Genomic DNA, 15,434 nt, shown 5'->3' with positions numbered 1-15,434 from the left:
TGATCATCGTTCTGTATGGATTATTGTGTGAGAGGATGGTATCCTTTTCCAATTCGGACATAAAAAGAATGGCCAAATCTGGAGCAAAGGCCGCGCCCATCGCTACTCCTTTGCTTTGTTCGTAGAAGTTATTTTGAAAAATGAAGAAATTCCTAGTCATTGCAATATCCAGTAGTGCCACTATGAATTCTGTTGGCACTGGGGTAGGTTGCACACGTCCATCTAGTATTCTCCTCATACAGTCCAATGCTGGTCTCTGGGGAATGCTGGTATATAGGGAGATGATGTCCATTGTTACCAAAATATGTTCCTCTTTGTTGAATGGCCTCTGATCAATGTAGTTGATGACTTGCGTTGTATCTCTAAGATAAGTAGGGGTGGCCTCTGCTATTGGTTTTAGGAACACATCGATATACTTACAAAGAGGCTCCAGCAGAGAGCCACAACCGGAGATGATGGGTCTTCCCGGTGGTTTGGCTGGATCCTTGTGGACTTTGGGTAAAACGTAGATGGTGGGTGTTCTAGGTTGGTCTACATTTAGATATTCGAACTCTTTCTTGGAGAGAAAGCCCATCTCTAACGCCTTAGTTGTTATGGCAGTGATGTCCGTGCGTATTTCTTTAGTTGGGTCACGTCTTAAGGGTCTGTAGCTTATACCATCTGATAGTTGGGATAGAATCTCCGCCTTGTAGTCCTCCACATCTAGTACCACTATGGATCCGCCCTTATCTGCTGGCTTAATCACTATCGCCTTGTTGTTCTTCAGCGATTCCAAAGCGGACCTCTCGCCACTGGTGATGTTGTGTCTCACATAGTGTTTTTGGTCAATGGTTCTGAGGACATCTCTCATCACGACGCTTTCATATGTCAAGATTTCATGAGTCACTGAGGATGCTGTGGGCATGAAGGTGGATGGTGGTCTTAGATTAGTAAAGGCTGTCATGGCTGACGTTGGTTTGTTCCTAAAGAAATACTTAAGCCTTAGTTTTCTGAAGAACCGTGTCAGTTCAGTCAGTTTTACCACCCCCGATATAACCCTTGATCCAGTAAAGTATAGGGCCCTGATGGCACCTATTTCATTGTATTTCAGTTTCATTGGAGCATTCGGAAGCCCCCCTGCGGACGGCACATTCCATGACCGTTTGCTGATGTAGGTAACCACCCACATCACCAACTTGATTATTGTTACCACGTCTGCTCACCCTCTGTAAAATTCTGATTTATGTATTTATGTTACCCTATAGGCTCTCCTTCCTCTTCCTGATGAAGACCCCAACATGAGGCTGTGAATTGCCCTTCTTGCGTATCAGGGGTCGAAACGTAGAAATACGCCTTTTTTCCTTGACACACCATAGGAGCTAAATAAGAGATGTATTCTCACAATCTATGTGTGATGTAAAATTGGGAACCTTTGCCCATTAGTCTGGTTGTAGAGGTTTTTCATTTTTAACTTGGATGCAACTATTATGTCACAACACCTTTACTCTGTCCCCTTCACTCATTCACTTACCCTTCCCTTTTTCACAGAGAGCACCGATTTCGAATATGGAATGTAATGATGTAACAATTACATGTTTCTACCATAAATTGCTTTTCATAATCTTGGCTATAAATGAATAAAATGCCATAATGAATGAAATAAAAAATTAGATATCCTTTTGATTGTTTTCAACTCTAAAGGTGAACGTGGTTCTATTTAGAATCGTATATATATGTATATTATATTTGCAATACTCAGACCATCCTCATATGTACTGAAGTGCCTAATTTGAGCCAATGGTTTCCGGAGCTCAGCCCAACACTTAATTATCAACACCGTACTTATGACAATGTGTACCATGGTGGCGCTAACTGTCTAATTTAAAGATGAGCACAGCAACAGATGCTTATTAATTCAAGATACATTAAAATGGCTATTACCAGTGCTAATGACATTTGAATAGCTGTGAGGGCCTGGAATAGTCTGGAAAGTCATACTTTTAGGAGTGTGATAGTTAATAGTTGTGATGGTACTGTTGTGAGCTGAGTGGTTTGGAGCAATGACTAGTGCAAGTTGCAGTGACCTTGTGGTGAGGGCCCGGCACTAAAAAAAAAAAGTACAAATTAAGCAGTGTAATATGGGAAGTGACTCAATCGCTTCTGTTCTCCCCTATAATCCTTTCTTCTGCTGCCTCTCATTATGACACTTGCACCCTTTACCTCCTTACATCTTTCTGAACTCCACTGTCAGCATAACTAACACATTTTCTCTTTGCTGTTCATCACTCCCTTTTCACTCCTACTGAATATGCTTCCTTTCATCTCTTCCGTTTTACAATGCACTTAACCCTCCCACTCACCTGTAAGCACTGCATCACCCACTCGCCTTTGGGGACTGCAATTTTCCTTTGTACTGTCCATCTTTTGGCATCTGTGTGCATCCTTCACATACTTTCACACAAATACAGTTAGTAAATATGTGACCATTGCCCTGTGCACGCTGCAGAGAGGTCAAAAATTGGATGTACTTGTAGTCTGAACCCATTTATGACCCACTAAGACGCTGAGAAACTCGCACTGCCATCAACCTCAGCTCCAGATTTCTGAACCGTGCCTTGTCTTAAACACCCACACACAATGTGAAACCACCCAGACACCTCGCAGCCACTAATTTGACGGAATTTACCACACAAAAGTCATATGTTGCATGAAAGAAATTAACTACAGAAGAACATCTGGAAAAACCAACTACTCTGAGGGAATGCAAAATGAAAAAAAATGTGAATACAGGCTATACCAGTGACATGATTTACCTCAAAGGTTTAAAAAGTCGGTGTTGAGAAATGGCTAAATTTTTTCCTGTAAAGATGAGGACAAGAATATAGACCCCAATAGGAACCCATTGAAAAGTCCCTCCTGCTTTAAAGCCCTGGTTAATGACTGACAGTTGGGAGGGGCCTTTTTATTGCTGTCCACGTTTCTGGGGCTCTGTCCAGGCTGATGACAGCCATATGGGGGTACGGGGGATACAGGAAAGTAATTGTTTCTGGCGCATGAAGCTTTTCTAGGATTTATTGACACAAGATATTCCCTGTGTTAAGTGACACTATTTAGATTTGCACCCTGCTGCTACACTGACTGGAGAGGAGAAGTGCAGAGGAGCCCAGGGCTCCGTGAGACTGCTGCAAAATTTGAGCCCTGTGATTGGGCCCGAAGTGGATGGGCCCTCCCCTTGAATGTCTAGTGCTGGCAAGCACCGGAAGGCGACTAAGGCCTTCTCAGAGAGCGATAATTGAATGAAACAAGTAGGTCTGGCTGGGGGTAGCGGTTGACCATGCGGGGAGTGCTGTTCAGACAGAGGGCTTCCCTAATCCGGCTGGCTAGTGCAGGGGTGGCCAGGTTCAGGAGGGTCAGTACAGCGAGTGGAAGAGCTGTGCGTTGGGGCATACTTTTGGAGCCAGGGGCTGGTGCAAAACGGGAGTTGTGGGTGTGCCTCCGGTGGGGGGGCCCAGAAAGACTGAGGTGAGGCCATAATTCCTATTGACCTTAGCCTCTTCCATGCTCATGATGAGCTGAGCTCGTCATGAGGCAAGGGGTTAACCATTTTGGTATGGCGGTGCTGGGGATGAGAGGGCATGGAAGGTATAGGTGTTCCATGTTTCCTAATCTAATTATGCTATGGGGTACTAATATGGGTGGCCCTGGGGACCCCCTTTGCGCTTGCATATGTGGTGATGAATAAGGAGAGGTGGTACGTGCCCTGTCGGGGAGGCTGAAGGGAAGGGCGATCTCCCTGGTCAATCTGTATGCTCCCAATGTGCATGAGCTTAACTTTTATTATAAGATCCAGGAAGAACTTGGGAGCATGGTTGGAGCGATCGTTGTTGTGTTTGGGGGATTATAAGTGTGTCTTGGATGGAGAGGTAGACAGACATCCCCCTAGGTTGGACAAAAAGCCTTGCATGTTGAAGGCATTACGAGAGGTGATGGACAATTTGGGGCCATGAAATGCCTGAAGGACAAGACGACCGACGTATAAGGATTTATCTGCTACTCGCCCAAACATAACACTTACAATAGACTGGATTATTTTGGTTGATGTGGCGCCTGATGACCTGCGGGGGAAGGATGAGACTCTGCTGGCACATTTTCTGTCGTATTACTTGCCAGTGTGTAGTTAGCTGGTCCGAGGGGGGGTCGGGGTGCACCCCGGTCTGTGGAGACTCCCGACCGATATCTTTACTGATGCAGTAGGCAGGGATGCTCTGTTGCAGGCTTTGAAGGACTACTTGGAGGGTAACTGGGGAACTGCTGGTGTGCGTCTGGTAGAATGGGAGGTTATGAAGGCAATAGCCATAGGCATTGCCTTCATATACAAATCAACCCATTGGGTGTTTTACCACGCCATCGCATACTGAGGAGGAACGGACAAAAGTTGCCCCCAACTCTGTATAGTAGAAGCGGCAACACAGCGCCCATTCTCAATAGTAGCCTTTAATCACAGGTGTACCATTTCACAGAAACTCTCAGCTATGGAGAAAAACGGACTCTTACCGTTTTTGTAGGGAGACTCCGGCACCAGTTGTACCCCTCTCTCGTGCGACGATACCGGCGCCCGGGATGTCCAGCATGTAAATAGAAGCGGTGGGCGTGTACCATGCGTTGTGCGCGTCTCGACGCAATCTCACGCATGCGCACGCCCCTACACTACGTGATAGTGCTGGGATGTGTAGTTTCTCTGCGTCCGGGGCAAGTATGTGACTCGGAAGTTCGAGACGCCTGCCCCATATTATTTAAATCGGTTGCCAGACCTCGAGAGGCATATTTTAGAAGACCATTATTTTAAATATTACAAATGATGCAGTCAACTATTTGCTGAATTCTGTAAATTTAATGTAAAGAGTGTGTGCATGCCAAAAGGACGTTTGATAAACAAGATGCCTAGCAGTGGGGTACAATGTTAAACAAGCATTTGCAATGCAATAGGTCTCGGATTTACACGAGTTTGAGCTATTGGCATTGTAAATTACAATGCCTTTTATTTATGTTTTGGTTTTTAAAACATAAATAAAAGGCATTGTCATTTACAATGCCAATAGCTCAACCTCTCGTAAATGCGAGACCTATTGCATTGCAAATGCTTGTTCTTCTTTCATCAGCCTTTCAGGACAGGTGACTCCATCGTCCAGACAAGGTGTCTGTGCGTCGTCTGACCATTCTCTCTGTTGATGACTAGATTCCGGCAGAGCTGGAACCCGAGGCCCGGACAAAGCAGTCTGTCAGCAGCTGCCACGGGCGTAGTAAAGCTGCAAGAGAACAGTTCACTCGGAAGATGCCCAAGGGTGAAATGAAGGACGTCTTGCTTATGAGCAAAGCGTCTGTACATGTTTCTGTGTAGAGTAGGCAATACACTACATTGGCGCTCTTAACTACTGGCCTCAACAGCAAACAAGCACCTACCTCTCAGCAGGGCCGGACTGGGAACCAAAACCGGCCCTGGCGAAGTGCTCGGCCGGACCCCCTCCCCACTCGGGGGTGTTGGAGGTGCCGCCGAGCGCTTTGCTAGGGCCGGTTTTCGGCCGATTTTGTTGCAGGCCCGATTTTGCAGCTATGCTGCAAAAACGGCCCCTGTAACAAAATCGGCCCCCAGGGGCTCAAAACCGGCCCCCACCCTTGCGGCACACCGGGGGATTGCCCGGTGCCCGCTATGGCCAGTCCGGGCCTGCCTCTCAGTGCCCTCACTGCGTTGCGAAACTTCTGGATGCCGGCCAGGAAGAGAGCAGTGATCGGCGCGCGGCGGGGACGCTGGCGCCGTGAGCGTGCGCGCGACTGAATCCGCGCGGAGAAGACTTCTGCTTCACAAACCACGTGCCCATGAATAGGGATCTGCGGTTCATGCACCGCAAGCATCTAAGAGTTCATGTAGGGGAAGGTAGTCAAAGAACAACACCGGGAGGGAACGAGAGACCCGAACAATGACGTCCATCAAAAGCAACCCATCCAAACAGTTAAAGGTCTAGAATATGATGGTTAACAAACGAAATTCTGATTACAACTCTGTAAGGTTCAAGATCTGGATGACAAACCAGCACCATACGGGGTGTAGGTATCAGTAGTAAAGCCGGCGCAGTGGCACCGGGGACAAGAGGCTGGTGGAGGCAACGCGGCCCTATACTGTCCTCAGTTCTTTTAGAGTCCGCCTGCTCACATTGTTTTTAAACACAAATGATGCCTGGTGACTGGCCCAACGTTTACCCTTTAGGAAAGTTGGGTTGTGTATGAAATTGTAAAGGATAAGAAAAATTAAGAAGAGTGAGGAATGGAGAAGGTGAAAGATAAAAAGGAGATGAGAAGTTGGCAGGATGGAGAAGAGGATACTTAGGAGAACAAAGCAAGGGAAAGGAAAAGAAAGGGGTCACAATTAGGGATGTCCGGGAGAGAAGGAAGAGGATATGGGCATTCGAGACTGAAGAGGAAAAGAGTGAGAACCAAGAGGAGAGAACTGAGCAGAAAGAGGGAAGGAAAGAGAGAAGAGAAAGAAAAACAATAGGGGTAAAGCAATCGATATTGCAGCAGGTGCAGTGACACTGAAGTCCTTGGTGTGGTCAGCGAACTGCATCCCAATTATGTCTGTACTGCAATTCTATCCCAGGTGGTGGAGGTACTAAACATCCTACTACCCTTGCTTGCATTAGGTCCCATGACATACACATTATGTTACTAGCACCATAGCTATGATTATCACTAGTGCTATACAAACCAGAAAATGTGTTTCATGAACTAAAAACATAATTAATCACTTGCAGTTGACGCACTGCTAGACTGCTAGGTAACTGTAAAAGTAATTTTAGGAGACATTTACCGAACACAATATTCATCGACACCATCAGGGCCACCACACACCCGTTTCCCAGCTATAATGGAAAAAGTCATACAACTCTGTGCTTTCGGTGGAGGTAGTAACCACAGCTCGTCAATTCCATAACTAGCGTCAGTGTATTTTATCTTTTTTTTGTTAGTTAACAAACACCACAGAAAGTACTTTATGTTGGCTTCACAAGCACAAAATGTGCCTCACCATTAGAGCAACTTACACATTGAAAACTGCGCCGGAAATCAGGAAATGCTTCTTCTGGCGTATACATCACCATAGAAACTACGCTGCACAGTACTGTAGAGAAAATGCAGCACACCAATAAATAGATAGCAAAGTCTAATTAAACAAGCACCTACCTTGTTGGCTAAGGCATTGGCGAATCGTCTCCTCCCATGTGTAGCCGATCTGGTCCACCCGGATCAGGCGGGCTTTATGCCACGTAGAGCGACGCGACACAATATCCGCAGGGCACAGAATGCCGTGGACGCGATAAGGGCCACGGGAGAGCGGGCAGCTCTGCTCTTGGCAGATATAGATAGGGCCTTTGACTCGGTAAGTTGGACCTACTTATTCGCGCTTCTACCTCATCTAAATCTGGGCCCGGTGTTCATATCCTATATCAAACTTCTCTATACTGATATCACGGCGTCTGTGCGTGTTTCTGGAGCGCTCTCGGAGAGGTTTGCCATCGGACGGGGTACCCGTCAGGGTTGCCCGCTGTCCCCATATTTATTTGCGTTAATCATGGAGCCTCTCGCCTCTTGGGTGCGCATTGATGCGCAGCTGCGGGGCTTTGTATGGGGAGGGGGCTTTACAGATCGCATCGCCCTCTATGCGGACGACGTCCTCTTTTTCCGCACTGACCTAAATAGATCTGGGCCCGAGTGCTGGAGATAATGCGCATCTTTGGTGAGGTATCGGGCCTGTACCTTAAACCGAGTAAGTCCACCTTATGGGTGCTTGGTGACGGGGCGGACACGGGTTCATGGGCGTCAGCCTTGCGATCTGCGGCCGGGGGCATATTGTATCTGGGAGTGTTCTTGTCCGAGTCCGCGACGGTCTCATGGGAGCGCAACGTGTTGCCGGTATGGGAGAGGGTCCAAACGGACATCAAGACTTGGTCCCGAATGCCCCATACCATCTATGGCAGGTCGGCGATTTTTAAAATGGTTGCCCTTCCGCGCCTTCTCTATCAATTACAGAATCATCCACACCCAATTGCACCACGATGGTTCCGGCAGGTCAATTCCGCCCTGGGTCGCTTTTTGTGGACGGGGGGAGCCGCTAGAGTGGTGCTACGCACGTGCTTTCTGTCCACGTATTGTGGTGGCCTGGCCACGTCGGACATCCTCTCGTATTACCAAGCCTCGCATCTGCTGGTCTTAAAATGATTGGTGGTATGGGGATGGTGGAGACCCGGCATATGCGCTGGAGCGCTCACTGATGGGGAATAACACATTGCATACCATCCTATATTCGGCTGGGCTTAGGAAGCGGCTGCCGTCGGCCACGCAAGTGGTATTTGCAGTTTGGAGACAGGCTCTGCGTCGGATGGGATGGTGGGGGAAGTTGACGGCAGAGACCCCATTGTGGCAGAATGGACGACTCCCTGCGTTGGCCTCGCTTACGGGGTTTGGCGGATGGGACTCTATAGGAATTTCCTCGCTTGGAGACGTCATGTCCGGTGTGACTCTTAAGTCATTTCAGGACTTGCGGGACGAGTTTCACATGCCTAACACTCAATTCTTCAGATACTTACAATTTCGTCACGCATTGGCGCCTAGTCTGGTTGGGTTGGAGTCGCTGCCGGAGTTCAGCCCCGTGGAGGCGAAGGTCTTCATGGGCGATCTTGGGGACAAAAAGGTATCCCGCATATATCAGACGCTGGTCACCCACTGCTCCTCCTCCCTGCTCCCACTGAAAGATGCTTGGGAAAAGGACGTAGGGCCCCTTGATGAGGACGACTGGAGGGAGGCACTGGAGTCCCCACGTGGGACGGCTATTGCGGTGCGACTCAGATTAATCCAATTTAAATACTTGCACAGGGCCTACTATACACGAGAGTGACTGTGGAAGGCGGGTCTAATCGGGTCCCCGGAGTGCCTGCGTTGTGGAGCTGACACGGGTACCCTAATCCATACTGTATGGTCGTGTGTTGGCTTGACTAGGTTCTGGAATGGTGTGTGGAGTTGTTTGTCGGAAGTGTTGGGTTGGAATCTCCCTCGCACCCATCGTCTAGGTCTCCTTCATGTGTTGGAGGGGGTGGGTGGAAATATTTACAAACGTCATCTCTTGCTGTTAGGCCTGGTGGTGGCCAAGCGGGACTTGGCTCGAGCGTGGGCGAATGAGCGAGCCCCCCCCCTGAGTGCGTGGAAAGCTGGATTGGACTATTTTATGGGGTTGGAGCGCCCAGTGTTCGAGGCCAGAGGTTGTCCCAGGAAGCATTATAAAATTTGGAAGCGGTGGGCTGACTACAGGGGTTTGACTCTTGATCCACCGGCAGAGCCTGACGACGATCTAGATTTGGGTGGTGGACGCCAGGCCTAGAGTGCGCATGGCACTGGACTTCCGGATAGCACGTACAGAGGGCTTGACATGATCGAGTGTACGGGGTTAGGGAGGGATAAGGGGTGGGCAGTGGGGTCTTTGGGTGGCTGTGGGAGTTGGGGATTGGGGAGAAACGTTTCTTTTTTCTTGATTGGGATACAACGATATATATGTGTTGATGATTTTGCAGTGACCTCCTGATTGTGGAGTACTGTGTACCTGCTTCTACCTGATCACTTAATAAAATTTGTTGTGAAAAAACAAGCACCTACCTCTCAGTGCCCTCACTGCGTTGCGAAACTTCTGGATGCCGGCCAGGAAGAGAGCAGTGATCGGCGCACGGCGGGGACGCTGGCGCCGTGAGCGTGCGCGCGACTGAATCCGCGTGTGGCCAGCACATGTTGCTCCCTCTCCGATTAGGAATGCTGGGTGCCTGCCCAGCTCTTGTCTCCTTTTTGGCAGATTTGGCGGCTGACACGATTACAATAGTTCTCTGCCGAGAACACTGGTCATTCCAATGCCAAGAACAACAACTCACCGCACTTCACGAGAGGGAGCATGCAGAATAGGTGGATTATGAGTTTTTTTTCCTGACGGGGGAGGCGATTAGCCTCTATTTAGATATCTCCTTGAAGGTTATCAGTTCACAAGTGGATTAGTGTTCCATTAAGGGCACTGAATGCCTTGTGAAAGCAGTTCTACTACTCTCTTGACGCCCAGGGCTATGCAAGAAAGGCTGCCGCTTTTACAAGCATTTCTTCCCCTTACATCAGAGGACTCCCAGAATATGTGGAGTTGCTACCTGAATTTGAGCTCAAATGTCCTGAAAGTCAAAGCTCAAGGATGAGAATGTAAGTTCAAGGAATGTGTGCCATGCTCCAGCATCCACTGGAAGGAACCCCTCAGCATCGCTAGCTTTCCGGTGCTTGTCATAGCTCAGTACAGCACCACAGGATATTACACGCTGCTGGCTGGGAAGATGCGTGTAAAACTTCTCTAAGTCTAGTAGTGACCCTTACTGTCAGTTAGTGCCCATCTACCAGTCTAGGATGAAAGGGTCACCGTCTTCTGAGCTCATCTATCTGAAGCTGTACACACTGCTGTGCCTGTCGCCTTGCAGCACACTGTTGCAAGGTGGCATGGGCATATTAATGTCGGGTGCATGGCACTATGCCTAGAAAAACAAATGGCTGTAGCTGGCAGGAAAATGCATTGTTGATTGTTTACAAACTTGTGCGATCAAAACAGGTTAAATTGTAGGCATGTATTTTTTTCAGTACAGAAGATGACCTGACGCGCAGGCTTTCATCTCACACCAATTGTGGTTTTGCTTAGGTTGATGCAATTTAATCTACACATTTACCCACACATTTTTCAAAAGATTCCCTCTGGAGCTCTGAATTTGGTTATTTGACAACTATGAATTAAGAACAGAACACCATCTGCTTTAGGGACAGAAATGGAGTGAAAACTGCAAGCGGGGGCTTCAATATCTATTTGATTAATAATTCTTCATCTTGGTCCCATCATCACAGCATGTGCAAGCAGTTACTTCAGAAAAGTGCTCCCTTCTACTCTTTTAATACTTGAAGAGTTATCTTAGACCAGGATGGAGAGGGGTGAGACTAATCAAAAGGTGCGTAAAACGAACCCGCCTGTGATCACTGGGCGATGCTGTAGACCTTGTCCGAGAGTACGAGCCACCGACGGGTTGGAACATGCTCTCAGAATCAATGCTGAGGGATCAATGCCCCTGATGCTGTGCCTGATACTCATTCCAGTAAATGTGAGAGATCCAACGTACTTCCAGTTTGAGGGGGAAAAAAAAGACTCAACAGCTGGCACAAACACTTCTCTGCCTTCACATGGTTGGCATGGCAAATGATGTACACTGGGTGAGACACTGAAACTGCACACCTGTATCTAGGGAGAAGGCACTGCCAGTTATGGATCAGTGTTGGCTTATTGTGGACTCTACCATTCTTCCTTCTAGCAACAAATACACTAAATATGGTCCAGTGCTGGATTATATCAACATGCAAACAGACTGGATGAAATGCCAGCGTCTTTCTCCTAACTGAATATTAAGACAAAGTGATACCTGTGAAGTAAAGTATGGTCAAGGAAACGGCTCCGAGACTCAGAAAGACCCATGAAGGTAGAAAACAATTCACCACAATAATAAAACGTGTTTGTTCAGTAGGGTTATCGTACAAGTGCTTTTGACACCTCTGCCCATTGCTTGGGGCATCCAACGATGCTCACCTCTGTTTTTAGGATATGCAGTTGATGGAGCGAGATTTAGAAATATATTTATTTCAGCTCGCAGAGTTAAACTTCCATAATAAATAATAATATTAATTATGTGTGCAGTGAAGAAAACTAATCAACCTAGATTAAACTTACAGATCATTACACGCGGGAAACTAACATGTGTGCTCTTATATGTGCAATATGTGCAAAGTGCTTGCATGTGAGAAATAATAAAATAATCCTGTCTATCGTGCTGTCAGAATTAAATGCGGCTGTTTTTATTAATGGCATGTGCTTATTTCTGTGTGCTCATGTTTTGTCTTTTCGTTTTAAACGTTGCTCAAATCTGTTTGTTGCTTTATTTGCTTCTGCTAGGTAACTTAGACTAATGGGTTAATAATTAGCAAAGGTGGGTGGGTAACAGAATGATTTCTAATTCTTGCATTAATTATTCTTTTGTGTTTGTTTATATACTAGTTATTGAAAAAGAGGCTTGAGGCCTAGCACATCTTATTATGCAGATGGCAAAATCCTGCTCAGAGAAAGCAAGAGCCCAGTGTGGAAAGTTTCTGCTGATGTTTTAAAAAGAAGAAAATACAAACTTAATTTAATGAAAGAACTATCCGTACTCTTGGTCGGCTTGACCAAGGTCAGGAACCGGCAGAGAGATTGTCAAGCTAAGGAAGCCACGGACAAACATTTTTAGTTGTTGCAAACTGGAGGAAGCTACGGGACACGAGAATAAGGGACAATAGACTCTAAGAAAGAGTCGGAACTGGGCTTAAAAAATGTGATGACTTAATGTGGTCTGTCGTCTGACAGCCAATCAGCGTTTTGGACAAATGTGAAAAGTATTCTTTTTACTTAGATTAGTTAGTTAGAAAGGTATAAAAACTGACCCCTTTGGAGGGAGGGGGCTCTTCTCGCTTTCCAAATCCAGATGGGCGTGACGTGCTGACGGACTTCTTTTGGAGCACGTAAGAATTAATAGGGCTATAAGACTTTACAATTTTTATTTAGGTGAAATAAGTTTTAGACAGGGAAATAGGGTTTAGGTGATGGAAAAATTGTTTATTCTTCTTTAAACATTCTATTTGATTTTGCTTGAAAACTGTCTGTCTAATTTGCAATTCCTCAAACCATGCTGCTTAAATAAAATGATTCTAATAAAGAGGCACTTTTCTTTGAATAAATAGTTAATAAATAAGTTTTTTGAAAATACAAGCTGGCCTTGTTATTTAAAGAATTTAGTTACCATCAGCAGATCTTATCGCCTGTGTGGCTTAATTAAATGGAAAATTATTAAACTATGGTAAAGTCAATATACCGCAGATGTATATAAATGTATATATGGTTTGTAAATAAGGTTTTATTAATTAGGTCACATGATTCAGTTGCTCAAAATATGTCTTTATATTAGTATATGGGCCTTGTGAGTGATTTATAATTAATGGTGAGTATTGTAGAGTTGGGTAGTGTTTTTATGACATATTTTCTATAGGGGCGCTGGATCACAGTGATGACCAACCCGTCCCAGTGCCTAAAGTCGACAAGTCATTAGCACAATTATCAGCCTCTCATCCATGGATCTTCAGGAATTACTGAGACCGTCTTCCAGGCACACCACATCAATCTGTTCCTATTGCAGGATTTGAGATAATGCTTTTCCTTCATACACAGCAAACGTGTGTGGGTGCAATAGTCCACCAGCGTAGCTAGGGGGGGGGAGGGGGGCGGTCCGCCCCAGGAGGCACGATGTTGAGGGCGGCGGCCGCGCTGCATGTTGCTGCAGCCTTTATAATTTATTTGGGGACACTCACTGACACTACTGTCAGTCAGTGTACCCAAATAAAATATAAAGGCCGCAGCAACAGGTCAGCGCAGCCGCCCGCCCGTTTGAAGTGCAAGCGCCGCTGCGCTGCGCAGCAGCACCACCCGTCACATTGACGCGCATGCCAGCCATCATGATCTGAAGCATTGCCCTGACAGGCTGTGGCTTTCATCATTGTCTTCCAGGAAACAGAGGGGGTGGGATCACTACAGGAAACAGAACGTCGGAACCGGAGGTCAAAGCTGGGGAAAATGTGTAGGGTGTGTGTGACTGTGAAAGGAGCGCGAGGGCAGGGGCAAACTGGATTCCGAAGACCATGGAGGTAAATTAACGATGTTTATAAGATTGTAGGCCCAAAATGACATAATCACGTGATCCTGGCCCACGATCAGAATGACTGGCAGAATATTACGAGGAATAAACGATTGGCTTTTTTTTTTTTAAAACAGCGCCAACACTGATCTCATTAATACAAATCACCCACAAGCATATCAAAGTGGTGTGATATTATCAATCAGTAACCCCGGTCATTCTGCTTACATTCCCAAGCCCTATATTCCGAAGCTTACAAATCATTTTCTTTTCTTGGCACTGGCAGCCTGTTCCTCCTTCGGTGGGGTGTAATTTACAGATTCCCCAAAAGCTATATAAAATGGCTCCAACAAGCAAGCAGGCTGTAGTTGAATTGAGGGCAGTGGCATACCTCCTAAATTAGTATGGTTGGCAAGTATGTGTATCTCTCCTGACAGCATCATTTCCCACCAGCCTATCCCTTGACATCTGTCCCAAGCTATCTTTTTCTGTCTTGATGCCAGCCCACCTCTATGCTTCTCCGTTTCCCCCCTTTCTGTCTATCTTTCATCCCTGTCTCACTCTTTGTATTTTTTCCTAGTTGCCTTTCTTCTTCTTCTACTGTTGACTGCCTGTGTCTGCCATCTCCGCTGATATAAGTACCTGCCTATCTCTTTCCCTCTGTCTGCTTACTTTCTACCTGTCTGACTCCCTATCTGTCTTTGTTTCTGCCCCTTTGTTTCTGACTTCCTTTCTGCCTGTCTCCCCCTCTCTAGTTCTGTCTGTCACTGTCTCTGATTGTCTTTCTGTCCATCTCTTTTCCTCCAAATGTGTTTATCTCTTTCTGTCCTTCATTCTCATTCACACTGTCAGTCTTCTTTGTCTGTCTTTCTGCCTGTCCACTCCACCATTCTCCGTGTCTGCATGTGTTGCCCCATCTGCACCATCGTGTTTCTCTCCCTCCATCTATCTCTCCCCATAGCTGACTGCCTCTATCCCTCACTGTCTTTTCTCTACCTTTCTTTGTCTGTGTCTCCTCTACAGCCTGTCTTACTTTCTTTAACACTTTTTATTTTTCTCTCCCTGTTTATGCCTGAGTTCTTCTTTTGTCTTTCTATCTGCCTTTTTTTTCTATCTCCCTACTTGAACTTAAACCTGACTTCCTAATCTCTATCTGCCTCTTCCCCTCTGTCTGTCGTTCGCTTCACTCTGTTTGCCTCCACTCTGCCCACTCTTTCTGTCTTCCACCTGTCTGTCTTTATCTACTCTGCCTGCCTCTCAGTTTATCTGTACATGTCCCCGGTATATATCTTCCACCTCTATCTGACTTTATCTGATTCCACTGTTTGCCTCTCCCTGCCAGTCTGCCCCCTCTTTGCTTGTCTTTTCTAATGTCTGTCTTTCAATCTCCATCTGTCTCTCCCCATCTCTGTCCCACTCCCCATTTCTGTATGCCTCATTCTCCCTGTTTCCCTGCCTGTCTGCTCCTCCTCCTCCACCCCCACCTCACCATCCCTGTTTCTCCCCTCTGCCCGTCATTCATTCTTGTCTACCACAGTGCTTAATTTGAGCTGGAGATCTCTGGCGCACTGCACCACACTTTATTCTCAATACCGGCTCTGACAGTGGTGGTGCTGTTTATCAAATTTTGAGATA

The 15,434-nt window shown here is 46.6% G+C and overlaps 1 protein-coding gene across 1 annotated transcript in view; it reads right to left on the bottom strand.

Moving 5' to 3' along the window:
* The window catches only part of BRF2 (BRF2 general transcription factor IIIB subunit), a 91,417-nt gene extending 86,797 nt beyond the window's left edge, over nucleotides 1-4,620 (bottom strand). The window contains exon 1 of the mRNA XM_078665411.1: nucleotides 4,534-4,620. The gene's annotated coding sequence lies outside the window, so the exon portion shown is untranslated. The remainder of the gene's footprint in view (nucleotides 1-4,533) is intronic.
* Between the last annotated feature and the right edge of the window lie 10,814 nt (nucleotides 4,621-15,434).

Source organism: Lissotriton helveticus, chromosome 11 (genome assembly GCF_964261635.1).
Source record: "Lissotriton helveticus chromosome 11, aLisHel1.1, whole genome shotgun sequence".
NCBI classification, from domain to species: Eukaryota; Metazoa; Chordata; class Amphibia; order Caudata; family Salamandridae; genus Lissotriton; species Lissotriton helveticus.
Note: the sequence above shows the minus strand (reverse complement) of the source record. Positions and strands in the feature narration are given on the sequence as shown.